Consider the following 6,484-nt stretch of genomic DNA (forward strand, 5'->3'; position numbering starts at 1 on the left):
ACTGGATTTGATATTGGTGCAAGATTTTGTGGAGTTATGGGTGGCAGATTCTGGGTTAATGTGAGGAACATTTAGGGTAAGGGAGAGATTTTCGAGATTTCGGACATGCTCAAGCTCGCCTTGTAGTTCCAAGATTTTATGTTCCAACCAAAGGACCAACTCATTTTGTCCTGGCGTACTTCTTCCGTCCGAGATTTCAGCATTCTCTACCATGGTAGCATTGTCTTTTGTACCACTTAGATCATCCATCTTCCCTTTGCCTTTGCCTTTTCTTTTTGGGTCGCTAGGTGGAGGAGGAGGTGGAGGACCTCTAGATCTGGTGTGGTATGCGAATGATGCCAGAATGCACGAACTAACCTTTGGGGATGGGAGTAATCAAAAGAAATAAAAACAAAAGGCAACCATGTCGGTAAGACAAAGAAAAAGAATATTTGTGATATTTAAGCAGATATCACGTAAGGTCATGCAATAATTTGCGTCCTAACTTGGGGGCCTCATTGTGCCTGAGGTAGGCCTAAGCGACACATAGAGTTGGAGAAAATTCATGCCAACGTAGCCTCATTCCATTAATGTGAAATATGCTAAATCAATCTTTCACTAAATCAAAATAATAACTATAAAGTCACTAATGGCATTAAGCCTTATTACATCGAAATCTAAAGAAATCTAATCTACAAAGCAGTAAAGAACATCATATCCCAGTCTACTTGGTCCCTGAAGGACCTTCTCCGTGCTTGGCTCTTTTGACACCATCAATCACAATTCCCAGGTAGCGCATGTCAATTAGCAAGTAAGCCATTGCCAGCTTCCCTCCTTCATCATCGTCCATGCCATGACAATCCCAAAGCCTCTTTCTCATCTTCCCCTCTAGCTCCATCAATCCTTGATCTAGATACTCTAACCTCTTTGTTGACTTATTTGCAATCTTTTTCCATTCTCTGATCACCTCGATATCTACTTTATGTTGTTCCATATGCTTAGCTTCAGATTCGAACAGTCTTTTACATAGCCTCTTGTACTTCACATGTGCCTTAGCCACCTCATCTATGATCCTATGTTTTAGAATGACCCCCGATTTGACGTCCCCGTTTATGTCATCTTCCAACCATGAGAGATAGTAGTACATATGATCGGCGTGATACCTGTATGGCTCAATAGTCTCTCCCTCGATGATGATCTTTTGATTCCACATGTGTTGGGCTTCAAACTTGAATGGGATGACATCTTCTTTTAAATCTGCTTTATACTAAACCATGTTGGAAACCCGAGGAATGACTTGTTTCCTCCCAGCTTGCCTCATTACCCTTATAGGAGCGTAAGGGTAGATGCCTCGCAGCCCGATCAATACTAAGTGAGTGGTTCCTTTGGACCTGATGATGAACTCGCTACTATGAAACCACTCAAACATCCAATGCACTTGCTCGTTTGTCAGATTGTTGAAGAAACGCACCCAGACTACAGCATTTCCAGGCTTTGCAAACCTGTATGGAATGAACGTCATCTTCTTTGGATGATGACTGGCTATGTAGTCGTTCAATGGCATGGGTGGAAGCTCCTAGTGATAACCACCCCTCTGAAAGTGTTCCAGCAGCCAAACTTGTAGTAAGAGATTACAACCCTCGAAGTGTCCGAACCCATGCTTGCACCGATCCAGAGCACGGTACATCTCAGCTAAGATCATCAGGATTATAGTGTATTTCTGCCCCCCAATACCCTCCATTAAGGTCCTGGCAACCATGGCTAAGCGAGTGTGAATCCCTCCCCATTGCATTTGAAAGATCAATTAACCCAAGAAACAAACTATAAAGACATAGACTCGGCGGTGCACCCATCCTAAAGAGGTAATGGCTAGCTCCTCATGATGCAGGTGATATGATTTTCTATGCCCCTACCGCTCGTAAAGAAATTCAAAGGGGATTTCTTTAAGAAGACCAGCTCCCCGTTCTTCTTAAAATTCAGCATCTTCAGAAAACCACGTGGGGTGCGATTATTTGACACCAATAGACCCGGACTATTCCATGGTAACTTGGTGAAGCCCCATATTTCTTCTAGGATAGGAGCCATTTCTATGTTTCCAAGTCAAAAAATGGCTCTCTTTTCATCCCAAACATGGTGGCTGCCTCAATTAGTCCCCTGTTGGGTTGAATATTCAGCAAAGTTGGCATGTTACCTAGTAATCTCCTCACATGATTTCTGTTATATGGTGCAAGGTTGTTCCACCAATCAATTAGCAAAGGCGGGATATTCTGGACCATACCAAACCTGGGGATTTCGTTCTTCATTTTCTGCAAATAAATAAAAGTTAGCCATTTTCCCTCTCCACATTCAACTATTTGCACCATAATGGTCAACATGTTGGCACGTTTTCTCCGAGTAATGCACATAATATGATGGTGTCCTTTGGGATTATAGAGATCTCATTGGACTTTGGACAAGGTTTATCTAAGTGGGTTGATGTGTCAATGACGTCTCAATCCATACTAGGTTTAGCATGATGTATGTACATCTCAAATCAGAGTATGGTTTCTATGAGGGTCAAAACTAGTACTCTCAAGGGGACAACTTGAGAGGGAAAGGCATGTAACCATTGACTGCACCGCTGATCGACTAGTCTACCGCTAATATGCCTTTCTAGTTTAAAAGGGTGTTTTCAAGAAAGCGCGGACACTCATCAAGCGTCGCTATTTTGATAATAAGCACGAGTGGGGGATGATGTTGGAAGCATGCTTTTTGCAAAAATAGTAACACGTTGCCAAATACTTGCATGATAAAAGTGCGTAAAAATAGTAAATAATATGAATAAGAGAAAGAAAAAAAAGGAAAGACAAAAGAGAGAAGTCAGTTTAACTCATTAAAACGTGTGAGAACGTAATTAAATGAAGCAAATACGGAGATAGGGATGGGAGAGACATGATATAGCAGTGTTAGACAATATGAAGGAAAGGTAGAGGAGATGTACGTGTCATAGCAATTTAAGCAAATAAATGGAAATAAGAGGGGATGTACATGTCAAAACAAATAGAGGGAAATAAGGGAGGGGATATACATGTCATCAAATAATCCATTAATCCACATAAGTCAACTTCATTATGGTAAGAGCCTAAGTATATTTCCAATAGAGTCACCATGCTATCATGCCCCTTTTTCTCTCGAAAACGGGTTTCGACGTGCGACAACTCTTTTAAATGGGTATGAAAAGAGAAGAATCGCCACCTAACGATTTTAAGGTATGTTCGGGCACCTATTTTCGAACAACTCCGTTTAACTAGTCTACGTCACCAAAGATTGGGTAAGGGCTAAAATTACCTCAAAGAGAAGGTGTTAGGCACTCTTTGAGGTCCATAATTGTAGGTCCCGGGTGAAATTTACGCTATGTGTGATTATTGGATTATAATTTTACTATGTGATCATGTAAGTTAAAGGAAGATAGGCAATTTAACTACGATGTAAAACATGTGTAAAGAAGATTGCACATATAAAAGAATTAGACTATACATGAATAGATTATTAGTACAAGACTTTGGAAATGATACAACCTAATTTGTTCTAAATCCAAAGAAACAAAGGTGCGAGTAGTAAACATATGGGGGGTCCTAAGTTTTTTGGCCAAAAGGATCACCACATGCGACATAATAATACTTCGCAACTCCCTTAAGGTAGGGGTTGCTCATATTTTTCGGCGGGCACAGACTATCATCTCCTGCTACCCAAGTGGTTTAGCTAGAGCGTTCTAGTTCAATTCTAAACCGTGTCCTATGCGTGCATTACCCGTCCCATGCCTATGGTCCAGGAGGCTTTGGACCTACCATTTGGGTGGTTCTAGACTTTACTTAGGGTGCTGAAAATGATAAAACTAGGCGCACATTTAAAACAAATAGGACTGCACATAATAGCATGAAAGTTTCAAATTAGCCTCCACACATAGAAACAAATGCACGTGAATAGACAGATTATGTAGTAAGGAGTCGTAAGCAGTTTTAGAATTGAGATGTATTAAAGTCATTTAAAATCTATAGGCATGGCTTCTATATAGCTGCATGGTTCAATAAAATCTCGTGGGCGGTGTTGCTATTTAGATTATCGAAGCTTCATATTATAATCGTTATCAAAAGCATGTAGACTTGATCTCTAGGTGATTCGCTCTTAGGCAGTGAAGCCGTTGGAAAACTTAGAATTATTTGTTTTTGATCCTATTGACATGCTTTTTAAGTGAGTGGAGATATCCTATAGGCATGTTTTCTAAACAGTTAGTATTTGAACATGAATTCGTCATACTTATTCCGATAGGCATATTTTCTAGGCCAGCAGTGTGATAAGAACAACAAAACAACTATTTAATTGATCAATTAAGGCCTTATAGACATTGTATCTAGATGAGCAGATCTTAATTACTTAATGCGATCTTATAGACATAATATCTAACAACCACACAACAATAGCACAAGTTGAGCAAGTAACCAATGATGTTTGAATGCTATAGACATGCTTTCTAACAGTGTACAGGAACAGGACATGTAAAGTGAGTGAAGTGCTTAGGTTCCTATAGGAATGCTTTCTATCACTGTATGGAGAGAGAGCATGTCAAACAAAGTAGCAAACAAAGCATGTAGACCCTATAGGCATGTTTTATACCTATTCATGCGAGAATTAAATTACCCCGATCCCATTTTCACTAATTCCCCATTGTTCGTTATTACAAGTTATTACATGCCCAAAAATAAAATAATACAAACTCAAATGCGAATAGTTACATAATGATACAACTATGGGCCCAATAGAATAAGTGACAGGCCTAATAAAAAATAACCCAGTGAGGTTTCTAGGGCCTTCAACATCCTTACTCTTCACACAACCAGTAGACCCAAATTCCAGGCTTAGCAGAACAATAGAGTATGCCTGAATCCAGCGCCCAGGTCCATATATGGCCCAATACCAGGCCTGGGATGCATGACTTACTTAACCCAACTTATGCCAGACTTAACCATGCTAGTGAAAACCACTTAGAGAATTAATTAAACAGCTTTTCGCACTTAATTCTTGAAGTTGTATCTAACAGTAGTTCCAACCAAAATACATAGACAAGATCACATGAAATATTGACAAGTTTGCAGGGCCAGTTCATGTTTGGATTCTCACAAACAAAGTTAGAATGATAGGATTAACCATCATAGGCTAGTGAATTATTCCAAAAAAAAAAGTTTCGAAAGTAAAATGATATAGAGTTAGCCTAAAAGAACTTTAGATAAGAGACTAAACATGAGAATCTGGTAGAGTCAGAGAGAAGAACAAGTGGGATACAATAGAATGTCTAACATGAAAGCCTAGTGAAAGTAGCATAGCAGAATAGGTTCATGAGCAAATTCTTAGTTGAACATGAGACAACTTTAACATGCTGAGTATCAGTCAATACCAGAAGAACTTATGGTAAACAAGCAACATGTCAACTTTCATATCAACACGACATGCAGGAATCAAACCTTGTATGGCCACACATAGGAGAAAAGGCTAGTTATGAGATTTATCCTAAGGTCTCAAGTAATACTGAAGAGTGCAGGATTGCACAAGTCAAAAGCATACACTAGAACTACAAATAGCATAGAAACAGGTCCTAGCTAACAATACAACCCCAGAAACGTAGCAGGTTAGGCATGAATGACTCAACAAGGTCTAGAACACATGAGTTATCAAAATAATCCAGAACAAAGTAGAGAGACAGACTCAGGGCAAGCATCAGGTATCAGTGTAGCCACGGCATGCTAAATAGGTTTAAGATAACCAGAAGTCATTTATGCAAAAGACATGTGATAGGCATACATCATAATTAGAACCTAGGCAAGTTCAGAAGTTAAGAGTATAGAGTCACAAGAATACTTTAGAGCAAACAAGGCTACAAACAAGATGGAATAGTAGGACACTGATTAATAGAAATTTCGGTGGCACAAAGTATAAATATGAACAAAAGAGAATAAAATTTCTATGGCCAAGAGACTTACCAGTTGCAAATTAACAAACAAGAAAAATAAGAAGAACAATCTCAGCAGTACTCCAATCATCAATAGCAAAAAGAGCAACAGCACCCCCAAAATCCCAGTGTGTCAGTGCTCCCAAGAGTTTCAAGTGAACCTCGTGAAGTGCTTGCACTGAGAAAAGAGCAACAATCGAATTCTGGTGGCCTTGGCTTTTAACCGGCCAAGGTCTGAAGTTTAGAATAGTAGAATGAGCGAGAGTGAGAAAGTAATAGTAGTAGTTAAGTAATAATTGTTAAGACTTAGAAACGGAACGATGAAAGGGTTTTATATCGTGTTCAAATTAAGCAGACAAACGTGGAAAATTATTAGTCAAATACAAAGAAGGAAAGAATATATCACATGCATACTCAAAACAACAGAGGAAGTAAGAAATCTGAACCCTAGTTCGAGTCAGATTCAGGGAAAATCGTTCACAAGCCCTAATCAAGACAGAATCATCGGAGACATACCATATA

This window comes from Nicotiana attenuata, unplaced genomic scaffold, assembly GCF_001879085.1.
Source record: "Nicotiana attenuata strain UT unplaced genomic scaffold, NIATTr2, whole genome shotgun sequence".
In the NCBI taxonomy this organism is placed as follows: Eukaryota; Viridiplantae; Streptophyta; class Magnoliopsida; order Solanales; family Solanaceae; genus Nicotiana; species Nicotiana attenuata.